The sequence below is a fragment of the Sphaerodactylus townsendi genome, linkage group LG04, assembly GCF_021028975.2.
Source record: "Sphaerodactylus townsendi isolate TG3544 linkage group LG04, MPM_Stown_v2.3, whole genome shotgun sequence".
Taxonomy (NCBI): Eukaryota; Metazoa; Chordata; class Lepidosauria; order Squamata; family Sphaerodactylidae; genus Sphaerodactylus; species Sphaerodactylus townsendi.
The window spans coordinates 38,225,672-38,251,345 of NC_059428.1; the positions used below are offsets into that span (position 1 = coordinate 38,225,672).

Genomic DNA, 25,674 nt, shown 5'->3' on the forward strand with positions numbered 1-25,674 from the left:
ATATATATATATATATAGATAGATAGATAGATAGATAGATAGATAGATAGATAGATAGATATAGATATATAGATATATAGATATATAGATATAGATAGATAGATAGATAGATAGATAGATAGATAGATAGATAGATAGATAGATAGATAGATAGATAGATGCCATATATATATATGCCATATATATATATATATATATATATGCCATAAACAGATTAGTCTTCTTTATGCACACAGAGTCCTTCACAGGTTGAAAGTGTTCTCACAGTATTGGCTTATATGTAGCCTTTACAGAGAAATGACAAATGAAATTGTTGTATTGCAATGAATTAGCAGAGTAAATAATAAGCGATGCAGAGATGCAATAATAAGAGATGTAGAGATGCAAGTGAACTGTTGAACTTTACTAGATAACAAATGAATTTGCACTAAATATAGGAACAGCAAACTCTATCTATGCAAGTGTTCGGTCTGGGTGTCTGAGTGCCTATCGGTCCTCTTTAGCTGAGAGAAGAAGCAGAGAGATCTTTCAAGAAGCATATGTGATTCTGGTTTTTTGACTGAATGAAGCAGACTCTTGTAAAATCCTAACAGTAATAAATCCTAAATCAATGATATCTAATTCTGCATGTGGAGAACAATATGAAGAACATATTGTTATTATTTTTGTTAGATGCTGCACTTACAAGGCATTTTGCACAGGCCTGCTGTGTCTTGGAATCATTTGCTGCTACGTGTCTTACCACTCTTGCAATATATACAAATGATTTCATACTAACCCATCCAAAACGACAGAAATGAACTGGAATTGCAGCGCAGTGCCCAATTAAAAGTAAGTTCAAATAGTTCAGATCCAGGTTCAAACATAGCTCATGGGAATGTCTGTATATTATGTTAGCATTAAAAATGGAGCCTATTTACTCTTTTTTTTAAAAAAAAGAAAGATAAGAGTTAATTTATAGGGCAAGTGGCTGTGTGTTTCAAGGAGTTAAGAGTCAATACACTTCCTTGGGCTGGTGGGGATGTCAGGGGGGTTAAAATCTCTTGGATGAACAGGCCTACAACTTTATATATAATGGTTGTCTCTGTATCTGGCCTTGAAGGAAACAGGGCTCCAACTAAGAAGTCATAAGGTAAGACGTTGGTGTAATTATTCTTGTCTTTCCAAAGATACTGGTCACTTTCCTTACTCTGCTTTAGAGTCACTTACATAATTAGTCATTGTGGGGTAAATTAATGCAGCTAGAGTCTAGCATTGTGGGGAATGTTTTCAGCATTTTATAAGGATAGAGTGGCTTGTTTGGGTAGTTTGAGAATAGTAGCCAAAGCTCAAAAATTGGGAAAGGTGGACATGGGGATATGAGTTGGGGGTGCAAGTCAGGCCATTATCTCTTTATGTCGTGTCAGAAATAAAACTGACGTTTTTAGAAAAGTTTGTCATTCGTAAGATTACTTGTATGATATGGCAGGCATGTCAACTTTGTTCTGGTTTCAGAGAAATTTTGGCCCTGAATGTTAGAAAAGGCAGGGGTATTTTCCTCTGCAAAATGTCAGAGGGCATGCTGCAGGGGCCACATGCAGCAGAAGAGGGCTCAGCGGCTCTTACACAATGCTCTAGTTCCCATCCCCAAAGACCAATCAACACTAAACTAGTTATCATCAGAATCTTCAAGGGGCGTTATGCATTCCTTCTGCAGAAAAGAACTACAAGGTGAAAAGATTCACTGAAGCAACCAGCTTTTCTTTAAGATTCTGACAGACTTTATGACAAACACCATCCCAATTTAGAGATTTAAGCTCCCACTGGCAATGTGAATGTTGTAATGACGGTTGGTAAGGAAATTACTGTGACTATTTTGATTGTGCTAACAATTGAGACTATTGTGCCCACTCACAAAAGGGTTCAAAATGTGGCTGTGAGATTTCCTCATCAGTGTGTCCTAGTCCATTTTTAAATGTTTGTATTGAAGCAGGCTGTTTGTTATTAATACCACCCCATGAGCATAGATGACCCTGTTCCCAAGCAGTTGACAGTCTAATTACTCATCGGTGCTTCCTGTGTGGTATAGATAAAAGACCAAGACCCTTAATTTTGCTTTATTTTCTTTCCAATCTGAGGAGTGGAAGGAGGGGAGCCTGGAGACCAAATGAACACGCAAACATCTATTTTCTTGGTAAAATTTGTTGGCCACAGCTTATTTATTGATTGCAGGCAAAGGAAAAAAGGTGCAGCATGGTGATAGATCCTAACATTGGATGGCTCACCTGCTGACATAATGAAATATCTCACCCCCAGCATGCCTGCATAGGAGAACCTGTGATGTGGCAAGTTCCTGGGAGCTAATTGGGTGCCAGCTCCTATATGGTTCTCTCCTTATTACCTGGCAAGGGTTGTAGGCCCCCCATCTGAGCACATGGCTTCGTGATCTGCCATAACCTCCAAGGCCCCTTATAGGGGCCCTGTCAATGGGGAGCAGGCACACAGGACCCTTTTCCCCAAAGGGTTTGTCCTGATGACCAACACAACAAGCTGTGACAAAAAATAGATTGAACACAGTAGAAAGTGCCAGAACATAACCATATAAAAACAGGGAAGGTGAGTAGACCAGCAACTGGTCAACTCGAAGGTCTGTGCAGGCCTGCCTTTTATGGACCTTTTCCAGAAACGAGGTAAAAAAGGGAAGAGATAAGAAAGAAAACGAAAGAAGACTAACAAGGAGAAAAATTTTAAAGTGAGTTGTTGTTGTTGTTTTTTAAAAAAAGGCTTTTTTCCAAGAGCTCAATGCCTGATTCATACTGCTGATTCTGGATTTTTCAGAACTAGTTGGTGTAAAATCCAAACCCTTTCAGTCTGCTTGTCATACTAAAGATCCTCAATATCTGGGGAGGTGAGAGCTAAGAAAATTTGCTCTACAGTCAGCAAATAATAGCCCCTATCATCAGTGTGTAGTCTTGGAGCACTTAGAGTCTCAACCAGAGTGAAATGCCATTCCACTGGAAGTCCGTGCCTGCTGTTGGTTCTGCCATAAGGGCACCATGCACCCACCCACACTTCCTCACCTGCACATCTCCTCGCTCTGCCAGATAGCAATCAGCACCTTGTCACAGCCATGTCTTTTGCTGCTAGCAAAGTGTCCAGTGCTTTTCTGTTTAATGAAACTGAATATTCATATTCTTCAAGTATAATAACTATAAAGTATTCTAGACACAGTCTCTGTTTTGAGTAGCCATTCCTTTGAGATCACAATTTGATATTGTTATGAACTTTGTAGAGTACATTGTGTCAATTAAAGGACCAGCAGTGGTTTCAACATCCCTCTTGTCTTGATGGGTAAAGTCCTCCATCACCTTATTACCAGAGTCTTTTGTGCCTTTGTGTCTTCAGTTTTCTAGTAGCTCAAGGTTTGGGACAAATAAATCTTTCTCAGCTTGTCAGTCAAAAGCTATTGATTAAGAAAAAACTTGCCAATCAAAGAGCAATTTTGTTGGCTAACTTATCTATATCTCTTCTAGTGTTTGCATAACTGTTATGGTACATATTAATCACTCATTCTCCAAGTTCATTTAATCTTTTCTGGTCTTCTAAACCTACATTTTTTCTAATGCCTCCATCGCCAGGCATCTGATACCAGGTCTGAGATTAAATTGGAACTGAAGTGTTTTGAGTAATATTGAAATTTGCAGCTGCATTCATTCCCTTCCCTTCTTGGCCTCTAGTGTCCCTTAGCAACCATCACATTTCTGCTGCTGTCAAACATCCCTTAACTGTGGGAAGCCTGTTCCATCGCAACATGAGAAAGGGAGCATGCTGCACACCTTCTGACAATTACCACTATCAGATCTTGACTGCCCCTCTGGAGACCATATTACATGAGAGTCTCCAACTTGCTGATTCATTTGCAGGGGAGCTGTATGACTCACAGATAGATTTACTTTTGCTAAATAAGTTGCATATGAAGAGCGTATTAAGAAGTCATGAATGGTAACTGTTTAATTAACATTAGGTCGGTTATCTTCTAAGCCTTGTGATAACGTCTGATAGGAACACAAAGCACAGGCCATTAAGGTTAAAAGGAAGAGGAAACAGTGTTTCAGTACTGGGAGATTTCAGATAGAAAGCAAAAATCTCAAAACAGCAGTAGGGCAATATCACTTATTAGGACCAACTAAAATGTCATAAATTAGGGAGCACACTTTTGACTTCTATAGAATTTTCAGTTGAGCCAGGTATCAAGTAAAACAAAAAGGAATGGGGAGTAGAGTGATGTTGTGTATGATTGAAAAGCTTTTCTGTCTTCAGATTTCAATTGTCTTCAGATGGAGCACAGGAAGGGTTATGGAGACTTAATTAATTAAGCCATGCTAGGTGTAAAAAGGATGTCAGGTTGGTCTGGGAGGTAGAAACAATGGCAAATCTTGTTTTGAAAGATATAAAAGCCAGAAGTTTTTTTAAAAAGTTTAAAAACACATCATTTTCATATTGGCAAAATTGAGGTGTAATTTTAGATGGTGCCGTACACACAGATTCAGTAGAAATGACTTCCTCTAAAAATGCAGGATATTCCAATGTGATCTTCTTTACTTAGTGTCTTCTGTAGAAGGAGGATCCCCCTGAAGGGCAGCAGGTATGTTACTCTATGATCCTGTTAGTAGAGTAACGAGCAGAATGTAGCTTTGTGCGCCACTTTATGATATGAATAGTTATCTAGTTCAGGGGTCAGCAACCTTTAACACCCAAAGAGCCATTTGGCCCTGCCTCCCCAAGCCCCACCCCCACCCCACCCCCACAGGAAGGGAAGGAGGGAGGGGGTGGGGAAGGAGGTGTGGTCGCCGCATCCCAAGTGCAACTTGCCGTTGTTGGCATCGCTGCTGCCGTCTATCCTGCCCAAGCCAAACGGAGCCACAGTACAAGGACAAAAGAGCCGCATGTGGCTCCGGAGCCGTGGGTTGCTGACCCCTGATATAGTTAAAGACCAACCTTTTTACCTCAGAAATCATTAAATATAAGATAACTTAACTTAAACTGAGAGGGAAACAGACTATATACATAAAGTATCACCTATATACATTCACTTTTCATTCTTTGGTTACAGTTTCAAGCATAATGATAATGATGATGTTACCCTGTTTCCCCGAAAATAAGACAGTGTCTTATATTAATTTTTGCTCCCAAAGATGCGCTATGTCTTATTTTCAGGGGATGTCTTATTTTTCCGCTCCACAGATGCATGCTCTGGTTGACGGGCATGCTTCCAAACAAAACTTTGCTACGTCTTACTTTCAGGGGATGCTTTATATTTAGCACTTCAGCAAAACCTCTACTATGTCTTATTTTCAGGGGATGTCTTATTTTTGGGGAAACGGGGTATCCATTCAGTTGTTCTTAACTCTTGGTGACCCGATATGCAAGCTCTTTCCACATTTTTCGATTAAGTATTGCTTCCTTCAGCTGGTTGATGTTCATGCCTGTATCAGTTTTTATGGTATCTAGCATCATATTCTTTGGCGCCCAGATCTTCTCCTGCCACTGACAAGTCCAAGCATCATAGGTTTTTATAGCGAATTTGATCGCATCACATGACCAAAGTATGTAAGTCTGAGTCTGGTTATTTTCCCTTCTAGTGATGTGTCTGGTTTTATGTGGCTCAAGACTTCTGTGTTTGTCACCCTAAATGTCCACAGTATGCATAGTAGCTTTCGCCAACACCACAACTCAAATGCGTCTATTCTTCTGTCGGCTTTCTTTGTAGTCTAGCTTTCACACTCATACATGGCTATGGGGAAGATGATGGCTTGGACTAGCCTGTGCTGGATTTTGATGCTGATGTCTCTGCTTTTCCAAATTTTATCCATGCTCAGCATTGTGCTTCGTCCTAATGCTATTCTCCACTTTATCTCAGGGGTTACTTCTCCATTACAGTCAATTTTTGAGCCCAGGAAGATGAAGTCTTGGACGCACTCAATGACCTCATTGTCAATGCTAATTTGGGCCCGATCTATGCTAGCTGTTGTCATGATGTTTGTCTTTTTCATATTGAGATGGAGGCCCATTTTTTCACTTTCAGCTTTGATCTTCACTATAAGTTGTCTCAGATTGTTCTCGGTCTCTGCAGGCAACGTTGCTTATCTGCATAACAAAGTTTGTTGATGTTTCTGCCGCCAATTTTCACTCATGCTTTTGAGTCTTCTAGCTCCAATGTTTGCATGATCACTTCTTTTCCCTCTTCATTTTTTCTCTAATCCCCCCCCCCCCAAGTTCACACTCGAGCCATTCTCACTGTGGCTCACTGTGGTGTAGAGTGACTGTATCAGCTTGATTAGATGCAGCAACACACCTAGCTCTTGCAGGGTTTGCCATCAACACAGTCAGAGGTGGTAATCAATGAAGCACATGTAGATGTTCTTCTGGTATTCTTGAGCTTTCTCCATGATCCATCTCAAGTTTGCAATGTGATCGTGGGTGCCGCAACTGCGTCAAAAGCCTTCTTATACATCAGGGAGTTGGGCTTCGACAATTGGTCCTAGCCTTTCTTGTATTATCTTGAGAAGGATCTTGCTTGCATGTGGGATGAGGGCTATTGTGCAATAATTGGAACAAACATGGTAATCACCTTTCTTTGGTAAAGGGATGAAGACTGATGTTTTCATATCAGTCAGAGCCTTTTTGGTTATACAGAACACATCTTTCCTCAGCAACAGTCAGGGAGCAACTGTTTCCAACTGTCACCTTTAGAACGTTTGTAGAGATCTCCCAGAATTCCCTGCTGCTACTGCATGCAACGCTGTAAATTTCAACACCCCCAACCTCTACCAAAAGCTCTCTGTAGGGGCAGTTTACCTTTTCACCATACATTATTCACATCTGCAGTTCCACTGAAAACTTAAGGGCAACTGTGCCTCACTGTGCCCAAGGCAGGAATCTATAATGTAAAAACAAAACTAATCCTGGTAAAAAGCTGCTTCTCTTAGATACGGGGACAAGCAAAGGGTCGTAGCTTAAAACTTTGGTGAGTTAGGCCAATGCTGATTTTCCCATCAGGGTGGGCAGTGCTCAGTTTCTCACTGAATTCACTGAGCATCAGGAACAACATAGATCTCTCATAAGTTAACTTGACAAGTGAAGATTGGCGAAAATATTTTATGGTGGCACCTTACACCCCTCCAGCATGGTGTAGTGGTTAAGAGCAGGTTCACTCTAATTTGAAGAACCTAGTTTGATTCCCCACCCTGCCACTTGAGCTTTGGAGACTTATCTGGGGAACCAGATTAGCTTGTTCACTCCAACACATGCCAGCTGGGTGACTTGGGCTAGTCACAGTTCTTTGGAGCTCTCTCAGCCCCACCTATCTCACAGAGTGTTTGTTGTGGGGGTGGGGGGAGGGAAAGGAGATGGTAACTTCCTTTGAGTCTCCTAACAGGAGAGAAAGGAGGGATATAAATCTAAACTCCTCTTCCTCCTCCTCTTCCTTCTTCTTCTGTATGAGGTCGGTGTCCAAAGCCTGTCCAAAGCAAAGGAAGTATAAGTTTTCTCCACTTTAACAAGCACAACAAAGCCCAAATAACTGATTTCAAGGACTTTACAGTCCCATCCAGATTTGGGGGGTTGGAATGGACTGTGGGCTATTTTCCCACCCCACAAACATAAGTGGAAGGTACACCAGCGAGAAGGGCAAACAGGGCAGAGGGCATCTGACCCGAAAGGGGCTTTCTCTTCCAGAGCTGCATCTGTGTAAAGGAGTGGAGTGAAGTCAGCATGGCTAGGGGCAGGCTAGGGTTCCCAAGGATGGAGCCAACAGCTGGCTTGCACTGGGCTTTGTGCCTGGAAACACCCCCAACAGAGGCCTGTAACATACACCAGATGATGGATTTTCTTGGTCCCTGGCCCAGGTTTTATTTGACAACAGGCAGCCATTTCCATTGAGTAAGACTAAAATACACACACACACACACACACACACACACACACACACACACACACACTTTACATTGACCAATGTTAAGTGTCACTCAGGATTTATAGAGTTGCCTTTTTATCAAAACTGGAAGACAGAGAGAAATTTATGTGGAATGTCATGTGTCTGTGCTCGAATAACCTCTATATTGGTACTCAAGGAAAGGGAAAGAAGACAACAGATGAAACAAATGAAACACAGCTTAGGTTAGGTATTTATTGGATATCTTAGGTCGTTTCTGCAAGGCAAAATTATACCTGTGTACCACTGTGTGTTTTTTTTAACTTGGGTCTATTTTATCCCGGGATGTCCATTCACATGGCTGCCTGTTTTTTGAAGGAATCCAGTGAAAACCGAGAGGAAATACTCCAGCTTGTTTTGCACAAGCGCCAGACTTCTGTATTTACTTTGGAAGCATATCTGAACATGCTTGGGGTCCCATGTTCTGATTGGCTGTTATTTTTGAGTGGCAGCTGCAAGCATATCTGAGCATGTCTGGTGTCCCGCGTTCTGATTGTCTGCTGTTTTTGAGTGGCAGCTTAAATGAATATCAGGCGGGGGAGATCAGAGGGCTGGTTGGGAAAAATAAACCTGTCCTACTCCCGATTGGTGTTCGCACTGTAGCAGGCTCACCTCAGGGTTTTTTTTTTTAAGAACCACCAGTTTGGTAGTTTTTGAATACCCTGAGATGAGAGAAATATCACGGGGCAAACCTGCCTTAGGACCGGGAACCATGCAGAATTCTTGGCGGCACAGGGATGTTTTTCTTGCTCAACCCAGGATATTTTGACCATCCGGAAACTGCCTTAATGGAAGAAAAACAACTGTATAACATTCCCACACTAAGCAGAATTATACCCTTCAGGCTGCCCCATCTACATGTCAAGTGCCCAGCTGCAGTGCTGCAGCTACACCATCCTGATGCTCCCAAAGGGGCTTTCTGGCAGCATGGGGAGGCTACAAAAATGCAAAAGCCTCCCTGCCACCGAGCAGCCTCTATGGGGCTTTTCAGACTTAAGGGACTGTTTTTGGCATACAGTAAGTGGTGGGAGGGAACTCATATAGCACCAAACAGCCTGGAGGGAGCCAACTAAAGTTAGTCCCTCCCCAGGCACACCGCTGGACTTCCCTCGCTGCACCAAAGCAGTTGTGTAGATAAGCTCATTGTCTGGCAAAGGTTTTTCTGGGAACTGGTCAGGCATTGTGGGTCATCTCTGATCCATTTCCTATTGTTTGTGTATATCAGAGATGCCTCATAGTCACACAGAGCATACATATTGACCCTCTGCAGAGTTTCCTGCTCCCTCTCACTTTTGCATCTCTTTGCTTGGGAGTCACTTTTCCTGTCTACATTGCTAACTTGCTGTTCTGTTCTTGGGAGGTTTTTTCTGCCTAATGATTCTGCCTCTTGAGGCCACAGAGGGTTTGTTCCTTCCTGCCCTCTCCTGTCTGCCTGCCTTAACTAGCCAGCAAGCTCTTGCATGCAGTGAAGTGCCTGGCACAATTATTACAAGCAGAGGGCTCTCACAGGGGAACTGTACCAGTTAACATGTTAAACCAAAAGGAAACAGCAGGCCAGAACGTTCCATGCTTTGGCATAAAAAATGGATGATCTTAATATTTTATTCATTAAATTCTTTTCCCTCTTCGTTTTTTCTCTAATTTGCCCCCCGCCCCACCAAGTTCACACTCGAGCTCCTGTCACGCTCTTTCCCCCTTGTTTTTAATAAAGATGACTGTATTATGAAGGTTTTCTTAAGAAGTCTTCTGCACCCTCCCCCTTTAAATTGAAGAGTCAACGTTTTAGTTCCAAGAAGAGTGTTTCCTAATCTCCCCAGATCCCAACTAGTCTGAATTCCTTTGACTAGTCAAATTTATCCCCACAGGGAATTAGTAGAAATATATAAATGCTTTAAAAATGTATTTGTTCGTTCAGCAGCAATAGCAGTACTTATGCTTCAATTGAAGGTGCACAACTGGCTGTTTGGATAGCTGAATGAATGGGGATTTTTGAACATCCCTCCATGAAAAAGATACATGATAAAGATTCACATTAACATACCATCACTAATAGACCATTGTTTCTAAAACAAGATGGCAACATGTTTAAGTACATAGTTATTGTGCCCTAAAAGTCATGATTATGGTTACTACACGTTGCTAGAGATATAAGTCCATTAGTGGCCTCCTGCTGAACAATAAAAAGAGTTGTCAGTTAGCCGACTGTAAGAGGAAAAAATTCAGTCAAACTGACAAAAACATCTATTTCACATGTTAGTGTATAGTGCTCAGATGCTCCTTCCTCAACATAAATTCCAAGTCATTACGTTATCTGTATCTGTTATCTCACAATACTAGAACCAGGGGGCATCCATTGAAAATGCTGGGGGGAAGAATTAGAACTAATAAAAGGAAACACTTCTTCACGCAACGTGTGATTGGTGTTTGGAATATGCTGCCACAGGAGGTGGTGATGGCCACTAACCTGGATAGCTTTAAAAAGGGCTTGGGCAGATTTACGGAGGAGAAGTCGATCTATGGCTACCAATCTTGATCCTCTTTGATCTGAGATTGCAAATGCCTTAACAGACCAGGTGATTGGGAGCAACAGCCACAGAAGGCCCTTGCTTTCACATCCTGCATGTGAGCTCCCAAAGGCACCTGGTGGGCCACTGCGAGTAGCAGAGTGCTGGACTAGATGATCCAGCAGGCTAGTTCTTATGTTCTTGTGTATACTTAGTAATTTTTAAAAATTTCTTTTCACCAATGGGAACCCTTTTTCACCAATGGGAACCCAGAGTGGCTTACATCATTTTGTTTTCCTCCATTTCATCATCACAGCAACAATCCTGTGAAGTAGGCTAGGCTGAGAGAAAGTCACTGGCCAAATGTCACCCAACAGGCTTCCATGGCAGGATGGGGATTCAAATCTGGGTTTCCAAAATCTTACTCTGACAGTCTGACTACTGAACCTTGCTGCCTCTTGTTTCTTCATAGCCTGTTGACTTCTCTTTAGTTGATACTGATTACTGTTACAGACAATTCACAAATGCCTGTATATGTACCAATTGATTTCTAGGCATGACAACTTACAACTACAAAGGGCATACATTCTAAAGCATGCACAGAGAGAGGTGTGTGTTGCATTTGATGTTCTTAACCCTGGCTTCAGTTCATTTGTCCAAACATCAGTTAGAGCCTTATGATTAGTTAGGCATCTGCTTTTTGCTAGTGTCATGAGACAGCCTGTATCAATGTATTCCGAGTGTAAGACTGTGGTCCTTCTTTTGGCATGGTGAAACTATCTGGGGAAAAATACCCTTAGAATAAAATGGTGGCAGTTCAGGTTTTGGAATCAGTTGCATAGATCCTATTTATGTCTCTCACACATCCATAGTAGACAACCATTGTTGTTTTTCCTGGTCGGTTTCTTAGAAGAAAATTAGTATCAATGAACATGTCCTTTTTTCTTCACTGGCTTATACACTGGCAGCATTACACTGACAGGAGAATATTTCTTAGTCATTGCACTCCACTGCTTCAAATGTTTAATTCTGAGTATCCCCACACATATACAGAGCATATGAGAGTGAAATCTTGGCAAAATGGCATTCTGCTAGCTATCCGCATACTCATTTGCTTACTTAAAAATTTAAAATCTATGTTTCAATACAATGGTTCTGAAAGTAGAATAAAAAGCCCCTATAACACTATCGGTAATGAACATATTAAAAATACATTGTATCCAATTTTTCGCAGCAAGAAACTTATTTCATGTTATCTTCTGGATATACGAAATCAAAATTTTCCATTGCAGACACAGACTGGCCTGTTCACATGCTGTTCTGTGGCCAAAATCTTGACTTGTAATATGCCGTAAATGAAGGCCTTTGGCAGGAGCAGATCAGGCAGTGAAAACAGCCCTGGGCTAATCCTGCTGTTCTATAAGCCATGACTCCTGGGCCACTTAGCTCAGCAGGATTAGAAATGGGCACCCCTCAAACTGGAAATAGTGCAGTAGGAGAAGACAGTGAGCTGACACGAACTGCCGTGGTCAGGATCAATTGGCCCCTGAGTCTTGGGCAGAGTTGCTGGGTCTTGTCCATCTCCTGCCCTCCAGTGGTTCTGTTGAGCAGTGGTCCCCCAGGAAGTTTCCCTGTAAGATAAATGGCCAGCCCACTTCCTTGGTCTTTACTGTACATTACAGACAAAAAAGTTCAGGCATATCATGACCGTCTGAAAACTCAGCAGTGTATATGTGAATTCTGATATTTGCATATAAGATATAAGGAATGATGTTGTTTCCTCCTTATTGTCAAGCTTTGCTCTGCTTTCTGTTCGTCATTCCAAAGGATCCTGACCTTTATCTAATACCAGCACTGTGTCTAGGATGGAAGAGTAAACACATATTTCCCTGTTCGTCAAATGTCTTCAACAAAGCTTTTGGGAGTGCTTGATTTTGAAGTGTGTTGCTTCAATTTTTTTTAAAATGTTCAGGAGAAGTTGCCTGGAGGTAAGTTTATGTGTACCTTCACCCTTAGCAATTCCCAGACTGAATTACCAAATTATCTCCATTTCTTTAGGTTTGTATTATAAAATATATATCCAGTTTAAAGAATGACAACAGGGCTGACAAAGTGCCAGGACTAACAAATATCTCCAGAAACCAATTGCCAATCAGAGTAATGGGAAGGTAGATCATCTGCTTTGCTATGCGGAAGCCCCAGCATTTCCAGTTTAAAAAACAGTTCAAACACCAGCATTTCCAGTTTAAAAAAACAGTTCAAACACCAGCATTTCCAGTTTTAAAAAATCATGTGAAGGACCTCTTCCTGAGATCCTGAAGAACTTCTGACAGTATACGTTTGACAGTAAAGACCACTAATTGATGAACCAATGGTTTGATTCAGTATAAGATGAGTTTATACAGGTTAATTCATGAGAGAGCACTGGCCTAACGGGATCAGAGATCTGACAACGTATTGGGCAACTTCACATGTTGATATGTTATTGCAAGTTTTTCTCATTGGGGTTGTTTTTTTTTCTTCTGTAAGTATGCATTATGGGCAGGAAGGCGGCATTATATAGCCCAATCTTGGAATATCTGCAGGAGTGGTACTTGAATGGGAGACACCATCAAGGAAGTCTTGCAGAGGAAAGCAAGAGCAAACCACCCCTGCTTCTCACTTGCCTTGAAAGCCCCTTGCTGGGATTGCCATAGGTTGGCTGCAAACTGACAGTATTTTACACATATGTGTAAATATGCATATAAGTATAGTTACCAGGTCTTCACTTCTGGCCTCTTTTACAGCCTGTTGTTGCCTACAGCTACATTTTCCTCTATGATTTCTTATGTCGTATAAAGTGGGATGGACCTGCTGTAGTGCATGTCTGCTGTCATGCATAGTAGTTTGCGTAAGCACTTTGAAATAACTCCAAGAGTACTTTTTCCAAAGATCTTTCTTTAAGATCTCTACAGTGAGTTTTCACAATTTACTACCCTGATCAAAGACAGCACTATTTGGTCAATTCGATGTAGTACCCTGCTGCATAACATCAAGTATTTATGTGGACTGTATAAAACTCTGTACTGTTTGATGTTATTCTGTTGAACCCTCTTTGACACCTCTTCCATTGTGGCATGAGAATGATCTTGTACTGCTCCGCTGAGATGATTTTATCTAGTATAGGATCAAAAATACATTGGCTAATGGGCTATATCTCCCATCTTCAGAATTGACTAATACAGTAAAAGGTCTTGAGGCTGTGTAAAGATCAGCTAAGTAAGAACAAATGGCAAAATCTTAACAAGCCGCATTGCTTTGAAATTTTGACCTACATATAACAATGCTGAAGTGGTAAATTGTGCCAAAATTGTTGGTTGCAGGTCAATTTGAGGGCTTGTGAACCTGAACTAAATGTTGCTTTTGCAGCTAGTGATGAGAGACAGTTTGATGCCACAAAACAGTGTAAAGTTATTGTGGATACCATTTATACTATAAACAGTAATACTGAGATTTTATATAGGGTGTTCATTGTTCCAATTGCTTTTCATATATTATTTTCTTACAACCAGGCAAGCCAGTATTTCCCCTCATATTGTAGAGGGAGACTGAGAGACAGAGTGCCTTGCTGAAGGCTACCTACAGTGCAGTCCTAAGTACAGGGCAGTCCTAAGTACACTTCCTGCATCAAAATGTTTTGAATAAGTTGAGAGGAAAAGGCCATTGTTTGTCAGTGCCAAGAGTGTCACAATGTAGACTTGGTTCCTTTTAAAATGTGGACTTCATGGTTCAGTCTCCATAATACTAAAGAAAGCTGGTCTAGTTTAGGGCACCCCCTATTTTTACTTCAGGAGAGTTCAGAATTAGATAGAGAAGAAGATGATTCAAGGGGATTTGTATAACCAGACCACCCTTGGAATCTGAGTAATCCATGTAACTTCTCTCTGATTACTAGTTATTGTGCATGTTTGACCATGTGATGAAGCCCTAAAACCAAAATATATTCTTCTTTATTGCATTTGGATGCCTTTATAAGAACAAGTAGCCTCAGGATGTTGTAAGGATTTCTTTCCATATGGTGAAATTTCTCTGCAAAACCTATGGAAATCCATCTTCAAATACAGTGTGTCTACGGCCCCTTCCGCACATGTAACCTCAGCTTGTGGGTTCTGTGGGGCAGTACTTGGAATGAGTTGCAACAACAATTTTTAAACAACAAAATGGTTTACTTTTCTTTACAATTAACACTTTTAAAACATCAACATTTACACTCTGCAGTCCTGTTAAGTTTGCATTTTCAAGTCCTTCTATTTACAGTCTACTAATATTGCCAAGTCCAATTCTTCTTTGCAAGTGGGTTGGCTCCTGAAGACTCCAAGGGCTTGATGAACAGGTTGCAACATGATGAAGGTCTCCAGGAGAACTCTCACCCATTACAACCACAAAAGAAAACCCTGAAACAATAAACTCCAACATTTACAACATAGCAAAAACAACAACTACCTTCCCAGTAGTTCCCAACAATATTGCAATTACCTTAACAAGGTGTTAAGGGCTTATAGAAATCAAGGTCCGAGTCTGGTACCCTTGTCTTCTGCAAAGAGCTCTTGCAGCCTTTCTGCTGCTCTGAGTCTCCACCCCCTTACTGGGTCAACCCATTCTGGGCCAACCCATTCTGGGCATGGGGGTTACACACACACAAAATAATGTGTTTTCAAACCACTTTCACAATGGTTTGCAAGTGGATTTTGCTATTCCGCACAGCTTTAAAGAACACTGAAAGCAGTTTGAAAGTACATTATTCTGCATGTGCGGAATGAGCCCCTGTTTCTATGCAGCATCCTTTATGTGTAAAGAAAAAAAGAAGAGCACTTTTTAGATATATATATCTTTTTATATATAAACACACACAATATATATCTATATCTATCTATATCTATATCTATATATCTATATCTATATCTATATCTATCTATCTATATCTATATCTATATCTATCTTTATATCTATCTCTATATCTCTATATCTCTATCTATCTATCTATCTATCTATCTATCTATCTATCTATCTATCTATCTATCTATCTATCTATCTATCTATCTATCTATCTATCCCTATACCTATCCCTATATCTATATCTATATCTATATCTATCTATCTATATCTATCTATCTATATCTATCTATATCTATATCTATATATATCTATATCTATATATATCTATATCTCTCTCTATATATATATCTATATATATATCTATATCTATATATATATAGACAATATATATATATATGCTATCCACTTGGAACAGCTATATATATAAATATATATGTGCTATCCACTTGGAACATCTATATATATATAAATAGAAAACAGCACTGATACCAGAATTCCATGAAGGCACAGTTCTCAGTGAGTGTAGAGGGAATCTGTATATATGTAGACTGTATGCATACATTGTTTGCACTCATGTACAATCCTATTCCCCATTTCCATTCCCCAAAAGACATTGACAATGCAAAGCTATGCAGAGTTATACTATTGCAAATCCATCAAAACAGGTTTAGACCAAACTAACTCTGTTCAGGATTATACCGTCATATCTTAGAATTTCTGCAAAGGCTTTATGGATTGGGTTGCCAATTCTTAAAACCACAGATCTGACAAGAGGCAGAGACTGCTCACCAAGGATCAGGTAGGAAAAAGTGTAAGGGAGTGAGGAAAGGCTAAGCCAACTGCATGAACAAAGATGTTGAAATGCTCACCAGCCACCCCTACAGGTTTTCCTCAAGGTCAGAGTGGGTTGGATCACTTAGGATGAGTTTGAAAGAGAACCTCACACATGAAGCTGTTTTATCAGGTCATCACTCCATCAAGGTCAGTATTGTCTACTCAGACTGACAGCAGTTCTCCAGGATCTCAGCCAGAGGTCTTTCGCATCACCTTCTTCTGTCCTGTCCTTTTAACTGGAGATGCAGGAACTGAGCCTGTGACCTTCTGCAGACAGAAACTCTTCCACTAAGGCACAGTCTGTTCTATCCCCTTTAACTTTACCCCAAGTTATCCAAGTCATGAAGGAAGCAATACATAAGAAAGGAAAGGAACACATAAGAAAGCAATACATAAGAAAGGAATTAATGAAGCCAATTTTTCCTACTCTTTAGATTGTAAGGAAAAATCCTCTTTTGATAATGCTGGTCATGTCAGTGAATAACTGGCCAGCTGGCAACCCTGCCAATGGAATGCCCCTAAAATGACTGAGCACAGGCTTCTCATGCCCTTAACATCAGGTCTGAATTTAAAGAACAATAACTGGCACAGCTATAACTGCTCATGTCCTAGAGCGCCAGTTGTGTGCCCTTTGGTTCGTTCCTTTTTGTAGCCTACTCCTAGTCAACAACATACAACAACATACAATTCTGCCTTCCGCACCCGCAAAATAATGCGTTTTCAAACCACTTTCACAACTGTTTGCAAGTGGATTTTGCCATTCCGCACAGCTTCAAAGAGCATTGAAAGCAGTTTGAAAGTTCATTATTCTGCATGTGCGGAATGAGTCAAAGTGTTTTGGAATGCGAGTGTTTTGGAATGTGACTGCATACTCCACTACAGGACCAGCCAAAGCCTTCCATACACAAGTGCTGGGATACGCCTCTGCTTCCTGGGGTCCCATGTGAAGGGGAATATTGACTTTTCAGAGCATTTCTAGGAATCACTAATAATTAAGGCTACTTTAATGAATGTAGTTAATTTCCTATTCTAGAAATTTGTCAAGAAAGCACTTTTGTCCACATTACCATATTTGCAAAGTTAATGTAGTGTACTTAATAAGATAAATAAAGCTTGTCATGATATTTCAAGCAAATTTTAACCGGAGAATTCAAAGCTGTTTTGAAAGCTTAATCTCTAAGCACTTGCCCAGTCATGCTGAAATGTTAATGCCTGAGCCCCCAGTGGGAATTTCGGTCATCTTCATCACAGAAAATGTAAATTAGTGTGGCTGATGTGCAAGGTAAGGCAAAGATACTTTGAAGATGTTCTAAATGATTGTGGTGTAGTGGTATGGAAGGTGAAGTTTCATAAAATTAGATACAGAGAGGGCTGTCCAAATAGCAGCAGGCCTAGGGAATAAAAACAAGGTTAATTTGATACAGTTTACATTAGAAGCAGTGATGCTACCAATAATTCAATTCATCTGATTTGCAGGGAATACAGCTATGCGGGAATACTCAGAAGTAAGCCCCATAATATTCAGTGGGGCTCACTCCCATGTAAGTGTGCATATGATTTCACTGGTAATGAACTTCAGTGGCTCTTAATGCTAACTTTGCAATCATTAGGGAAACATTATAGCTCTTCTTAAGCTCAGATCATAGTCTGAACCCCACTCTGGCAATTTCCTACTGCTGTGTGCAATGGTGATAGTCATGGCTTTGGAAGAAGCAAGGTCTCCCACAGCCCCAGAATATGAAATTTCCAGAGCATTCATTTGTCTGTAATATGAACTCAACTATGTTGTACAGGGAATATTTATTTGCCCAGTTTTGCTACTTTCTAGCACAGCAGCTCCTGTGAACCTGTATGGACCAGAGCGTTTGGGGATATGCGAAAAAAAATTATGTAATGGGTTTGCTAATATGGGGATACAATTTTGAGAAATGGGTTGCCAAGGGGTACACGAGTCAAGAAAGGTTGGAAACCATAGTTCTAGGACATTGCTTTTGTAGCATTCAAGATGTCAGAAAGAGAGAGAAGGGGGGCTCAAGTGAGGCCACCTAATGATAACGATTAAGCAGAAAGAATGTCTACTCATTCATGAAATACAGTAAAATACCTTTCTTTAGACATAGTAAAACACAAGATGGCATCAACTGTTTACGCCTATGGAAACTAACTGGCCCAGTTCCAGTATAAGGCCTCCTTAGGACAATGTGAGCATGGGACATGTTCAAGAAGAGGCAACACAATTTAAACACATTTTGATTGTTGTGGGGTATTGTAGGAAGGTCAGTTGATGATATCAGGACACATGACTGGCCTCAGCCAAAGGCCTGGCGGAACAACTCTACCTAACAGGCCCCGTGGAATTATAATTCTCCTTTCTCAGTGAGACTCAAGGTGGATCACACAGTTTTAAGTCAAGTACAATCATTAGGATGGGATACCCAATAAACAGTGCAATAGGATTTGGATTATAGAAATCTGTAGCCAACCAGAAATCTGAAAGAAACCTGGTAACAAAGGGTAAGCATTTAAATATGACAGTTTAAACAGTGCAGGAATTGCATAGTAGAAGCAGATTGATGAGCAAATAGATCACAGCAGTATAGTTTCCAGTCCCTAGCCATTTACCAGCACAACTTTCTAAACTGTTTAATTACACTACAGCCTTATTGCTTATTCATAAAAGCCCTCCCGAACAACTCAGCTTTGCATAGTTCGTGGAATGCCAGGAGAGCAAAAGCATTTCTAATTTCATCATGCAGGCTGTTCCCTAAGATGGGAGCCACAACTGAGAATGCACATGTAACAGCAGTTGCAGATTTTGTCCATTTGCAAGTTGGCACCTGCAGAAGGCCTTGCTCCAACGAGCAAAGCTGACATGCAGAGGCAAGGGGGAGAGGGGTCACATGGATATGAGGGACAAAGGCCATGAAAGGCTTTGTAAGTGATAGCCCAAAACCTTGAATTGAGCCTAGCAACAGATGAGCTGCCAATGGAGTGATTGCAGAATGGAAGTAATATGCACATTCCACAGAGCTCCTGAAAATAACTAAGCAGTGGTGTTCTGTACCTACTGGAGTCTCCAAACTGATTTTGAGGGGAGAACTGTGAAGAGTGCATTACAGTTGTCTAGTCTCAGTGTCATCATGGTGTGTAGCTAGGTGGCCAAGTCAGCCATATTAAGGTGCAGGGCCTTGCTTCTTGAAAGGGTGAAATAGAGGCCCTGATAATTCTCCCTCTTTCTCTCCCTCATATGCATTCAAACCCAAATACAGAGTGAACCACATGCCTACCTTGGTCAGGAATGTATGTGAGTATAGCAGTGACAAATGGAGGGGAAACTATGCCCGGGACATGAACTGCCCGTACGCCCCTTCACGTCCCCGACATGCCCCACCCTGCCCCCACCCCCAACACATGACTGCAGTTATGGCACCTGGGGCGAGCCACCCCAGATGTCCCCATTGCATCTCCGCCTCTGGAGTATAGATACTGTGTAGATATCATATGTTTTCTCTGTATAGTGTAAATGAAAGGTGTGTGTGTGTGTGTAAGGGATTAGAGAACTTGAATACTTAGTAGTTCAGTGTACCATTTGATCATCTGTAATGAGTCGTATGATGCCTGGGGGCCCCTTATGTTATTGCTTTGGCTGTTATCATTTGAAGCTGGACAAATGGCAAGCATATCAGCGAGAAGAGCCCAGCACAGGAGGACCCTGAATCAATGTTGCCAGTGTGTAGACTGTGTTGGCCCACAGCTGCCTGCAAGTCAACATACATTCTATCGCCTTGGTTTCCAGTATTGAGGGTTACAGGCTGGTGATGAAATGCACCTTTGGGAGTAAAAATAAAGATGTGGACCTTCAAAAACATTCCATGTGGCTAAGTCCTGCAGCCGAGGAGATACAACAGACCAATGTAGTCATAAACAATCAAGAGCAGGTAGTGTTGTTCAGGGGGTATGATGAGAGTGGCAAGAGGTGTTAAAGAATTTCAGTTTCACAAAGTGTACTGAGCATTTTTAAGTGTCTTAGTGGAGGCGCTGACTTAATGTTTTATTTTTCCTGCAAAAGTCCAGAAGCAGGGAAGTATTTGAAAAATCCTCATGAAAGACACTGAGGGGCCTTGGGATGCAATCATCAACGCTCTTCCCGACTGCCAGCCCTGGGCAAGTCTCAGGTAATCATTAGCAAAGAGCCCTTGTGTTCCTAATGGTTTCTCCGCCTTGCCTTTTGCAGGATGATTGGTTTCTCAGCCTTCTTAATAATACACACTAAAAGCATCCGCAACCACAGATAAACGAGGCCCCAGCTGGCAAGGTGAGAAAGAGAGCACATCTCAGGCATAGGGCAGCTTCTTCCTCCAGGAGGCCCCTAAAACAGGCAGCTCATTATTACTCACACATATTGACGTGTGGGGAGGGAAGCTGGAGAGGTGAGAGGACGTGGGCAGGCAGACAAACTAGCTAGTCACTGTGGACTGACTGCAAGGGTAGCAAACCACTGTGGCAGAAGGATAGGAGGAACAGATCAATTGAAAGAGATGGAGGAATGGATCGATACTAGAGGGAGGAAGGTACAATTGAAAGATGGAGGGAAAGATACTGCCAAGGGGCAGAGGGACTGATAAAAGTAGGACAAACCCAGAGCAACAGGATGGAGAGGCAGATAAGAGAGGCTGAGAGAGAGAGTGAGAGAGAGAGAGAGACTGGTCAAGTCATTGACAAGCCAGCACAGAGTGAGGCAGACCATGGGTGGGAAGTGGGAGAATGACAGAATAGATTGCTACAGTTGGTGGATTGATTTTTGTTGTTAGATATATTGCAGGTCAAACGCAACCCTCACACCCCATTGCCTTCACATCTGTTTTTTTCTTCCACCTGCCTGTCAGCCCCCTGCTGCAACCTCAATTTTTATTTCAGTCAGAGATCCTCATGTTTCTGTGCAATGAGTCTGCCAGCCCTGGAGGGGGAGGAGGGAGGGAAAAGCAACAGGTGAATACACTTTCATCCTGTTTGGCCTTGGTGAGATTTTGTTACAGGAAGCCTTTAAAGAGCTTGCAATTACAAGGATGATTCTTTTACCTAAGGGCACTGACAGAAGTCCAAAATCAGTCTTGTAAATGGTAGAGACCAGCACAATTACCCTGGATCAGTCTGCACTACTTCTGTAAGGGAATGTCTGAATTGGCCCCAAATTGCTCAGTTTCTAGACTGATCCAGAACGATATTAGTGAGATGTAATATTCAGGCTCACTTTGCGAACATTCTGTGGTGTAAATTCTGAGACAGTCCAAAACTGCAGCAGGTCTCACAGTCAATATATGCACCCCGAGCCTCTCTTTTCCACCAGAGAGCCAACCAGAGTCTATACAATGACACCTGTGCTCAACTCTCCAGCTTGGCCCAGCTCAGCTCAGCTCAACCCCATGGCTTCCACCAGCAAGTTTCATAGAAAATCTCTGTCACACATGCAACTCGGGGAGAGCCAAAAAGCTTTAAGAGACATCTTGGAATTCAGTGGCAGGCCTGTACATATATTACAGTGAACATCTGTACATCCTGCATATATCTGAGCATATCTGATTGTAAGAAAGGGCCAACCCCACATTCACTTTACAAATGAAAACAGGGAGCAGTTACCTACATAAATGTGAACCAGACATTTAAGTGTGAATGTGTACACATGTGCAATGAAAACTCAAATGTATGTTGTACATGCATTATATGGGCATTCATTGTTACTCATGAACAGGGCTCGTGTATGTGTGTGTGTGTTGCTTTAATATCATGTCATAGGTCATACTCATGCATGTATACCTGTTCAGAGCTTACAGATATATGCGCAATAAGAAAGATTTTGAGTTGTGTTTGGGCAGGGGGAACCAGTCATGACATTTGCCAAGATGCAAATGAAAACTTAATATAGGTATGCTCACCGAGCAGACCCACACTGTCTGCAGATGATCTTGTGAATCTGTTCTTATCTACAAGCAAACAGGAGCAGGAGAGAAGAGGAACTGGGCAAAACACTTCACGCTTTGAGGGCAAGGATGAACATTTATATCAGTGCCATGGATGCTTAGGGTGGTACCCCAGTGTCTGCATTTGCAACTAAACTACTATTTTGGGAGATACAAAAAACATGCAAAACACGAGAATGAATAGTGTCGTCTTAATTGTGCTCTGATGTGGTGCTCTTGGATTAGCTTCATTGCCTTTGATGAACCAGCACTATAGAAATGTTAATTCCTTCAGATCTTCCTCTTGATGAGCCTTTAAGCAGAAGGATGGTTGTTTCAACCAGTCCAACACAGCGAGTACTGCACACAAGCATCAGTCCATTCTGCACAGCATGAATAAGATGTCTGTGGGACATCTTAAAAAGAGGCAACTACTTCTTTTCACTCAGCACACCCAAAATAAGATGTCCTCCGGAGAGCTGCTGGTTTGGTTCCAGACAGTAAAGGCATGTTTCGCTCTCTCAGTTTCACCCAACACTGGACTCCGCTCTTCCGGCCAATTCTGGCAATATATAGTTGAATATACACAGAAATGCATAAGTCAAGCATTAGAGACAGGCATTAAACACTTGGAGGACTTCCATGGAAAACCACTGGGATGTCAGAGGACAGGTCTACCACCCATTGAGCAGGACTGTCTCTGAGCAGCTAAGATTCTCATATGTGTGTCTGGTGTATATTCAAATACAGTTCCTTCAAAATTAAAAAATAGGAAAACTATATATTGCTGGAATCATCAGGAAGAGCTGAGTATAGCTATGTATTTTTCAAACTGAAAAGGTGCCCAGGATCAGAGCCTGCATAGTAAACATCCTGGGGCAACCTCCAGCAAAAGGAGGCAGGGAGAATCCCTTCAGAAACACACAAAATGTTAGGTGCAAGAAGAGGAGGGAACTGACCAGAAAGCGAAACACACAGGTGGGAAAAATTAGATGCCTCCTGAGCTCTGCATTCCACACAGCTAGGCAGGGGACATCTTGCAGGTGTCTGAAAGAAAAAAGGTTTTTCAAAAAAAGGTGCCTTGAGCTGAAATTAAACATCCTGAAGATATTTTGGGGGAAAAGCTGTGTGAAATTCCTTCCCAAGACATCTTTTTTAAGGTCCTCAGGACATCTTATTTGTGCTTTATGGAACAGACCATACTTAGCAGAACCTTGCCTTCATCTGGCATGCTCCTCATGAGAAGTAGTCCTCAACTGCCAACGTGGTGGGATCTTCCTTTTGACATTGACATCTTCCTTTTGACATTGCCTCTTGTGCCAAGCCTGAGATTGCCTTGCAACAGTCAATTAAGTAAGAGAAACAAAACAAGGCCCCTTCTCCTTCTGAGCGGATTGTTCCCCTGCCTCCTGGAAGGCTGGAAACAAACAGCATTAAGAATTTCAAATGGGATTGCTTTCCGGCTCAGGGCTCCCCTTTCCTGCCTCCGTTCTTTGCTTAGTAGCCCCTGCAGGGAAGAGGACATGGGAAGCATGTCTGGGTAGCAGCCACATCAGGAAATGTACAAGCCTCGGCCCCAATACAACAATGGGCTAGGTTTTTATTGATTGGCTTCCAAAAAAGGAACACTTGCAGAGTTATCAGCCAGTGCCCCGAGTTTTCATGCAAGGGAAGAGCACCCTCTTCCTGCTATATGTAGTACTGAAGTACTGTTCCTCTATGAAGCTTTCTCTTCCTGCAGTACATTGGTGTGAACTCTCCCTTTACTGCCTGTTCGCCTGCCTTCTTTTCTCTCTTTCCTTTTCTCCATCCTTTCCGCCTTTTCTCTCATTCTGGGTGTTTTCTTTGTCTCCAAGTACACACTGTCATATTGTTGACTTGCTGTGAATTCTGTAGGCAGCGACAAATGCCTCAGGTAGTGAGACAGGGATTTAAAGTGCATGTGGAAATTGAAGAAAATTCTGTTGTATCTTGTTTCACAGAATCACTGCATAGTTCTGTGGCCCTCCATCATTGTAACCTCACAACAATCCCTACCCATTTATCCAAATTTCAGAGCTGCCTCTAAATTGTTGGCTGTTCCCCAGCCCACTTTAATAAATGAAATTGTTCCTAAACCAAAATACAGTCTTGTTGATGTAATAGCAAAACAGTGCCAAGTTGCAGACTTTTAAGGCCATTTACTTCAATTGACTTTGGCTTGCGCTGGTGGTTTGAAATGTCCATCATTCATTGTCACTTCTCCCATTCCTCCCCCCTCCCCCAAATCACATGCCTTTCTTATTTAATCACATCCCCTGCTTATTGTAAATATGTAACAATAACACAAACTCTGTAGGGAGATATGCAGTGCACTGAAGAAGAAAATAGGCAGATTTCACAATTTCATGAGTCCTTGTGGTATTAAGGAAGTTGCAAAGTGTGTTTTTTTGTTGTCCTGTACTAAAATGCATAATTTATGCTCCGCAAAAAGCTCCTTCGGTTCTGAATCAATGGGAAGGTTCATGAGTAATTTATGGATGGTTCTAAAAGTGTTTATTCATACCCAGTTTGATGGGGCATCTCCCCAGATGCTGTCTGTGCCACTAGACTTGCATACAACCCCATAATACCCCACACGCATCCATTGAACAAGATTTATAATTTTAAATTTCAAGCGAAGCATTCTGGGATTCCCTGTCTCATACCTCATCACTACTGCTTTGTGGTTTGGATTTGCAGTAGGCATACCTTTGCCTTCCACAGCCCCTGGTGGCCTTTCTGCCCTTTTGCTTTTCCAGATCTAGCAGCTGCGATGCCTCCCTCCCCCATTTTGTTTCTCAAGACAGCCTCTTCCATGCCCTCACCCACTGTGTTAAGTCTGCATCCCTAAATTAAGAAGCAACAGGGCAGGATTAGGATAAAAGAATATTGCCATAGGGAGACCAAAGCTAAAGGATGACACAGTTGCTGAATTAGAAAGAAGATACATTTGAAGTGAAAGAAGACCGTAATGAAACTCTGGGGAGAAGAAGTGCTGCTGCTCAGGAAATAGCAGCGATAGTTCAGGGTTTCTTTCTGGATGTTTTTTTTTTTTAATTTCACATCATTGATCCAATGGATATACTATTTCAGAAGCAGAAGCAGCAACACCATCACACATATCAAAGTCTGGCTGAAAAGGCATAGGTGGCTTGCTGTCATCAGGCAATCAGCTGCAGTAAATGTATTGCCCTTGAATAGCCGGCCCCTCTTCTCTCTTCTCTTCGCCCCCCCCCCCCAAGCAATTGAACCTTCATACCCCAATTGACCATTTTCTCTTTCAAAGCACCTATAACGGAGCTGCTGCTGCTGCTTTTCAAAGCATCTGCAAATTCAGATTTGGTACTTCTCCAAGGACAACCTGTCCCTTGCCAGCATCTCCGAAGCATTTCTGATGCAAAGGTTTATTGTTCCTCCCTTTCTCCAGCTTTGCTTCCTGTGCAGATCTTGGGAAAACTCCACGTCAATTTCTATCAGGACATTTAAAAACAGAAACACTATAATGCATACA

General features: G+C 41.7%; 1 protein-coding gene and 1 long non-coding RNA gene across 3 annotated transcripts in view; one reads left to right on the top strand and one right to left on the bottom strand.

Annotated features, from left to right (window-relative positions):
- LOC125430856 (limbic system associated membrane protein) overlaps nt 1-25,674 on the top strand; it is a 576,886-nt gene that overhangs the window by 441,218 nt on the left and 109,994 nt on the right. The window lies entirely within an intron of this gene.
- Nucleotides 415-5,664, bottom strand: LOC125430857. The gene is made up of 3 exons (XR_007244229.1): nt 5,398-5,664; nt 1,062-1,063; nt 415-427 (listed from the first exon to the last, which is right to left on the bottom strand). It is a non-coding gene; the product is annotated as an uncharacterized LOC125430857 (long non-coding RNA).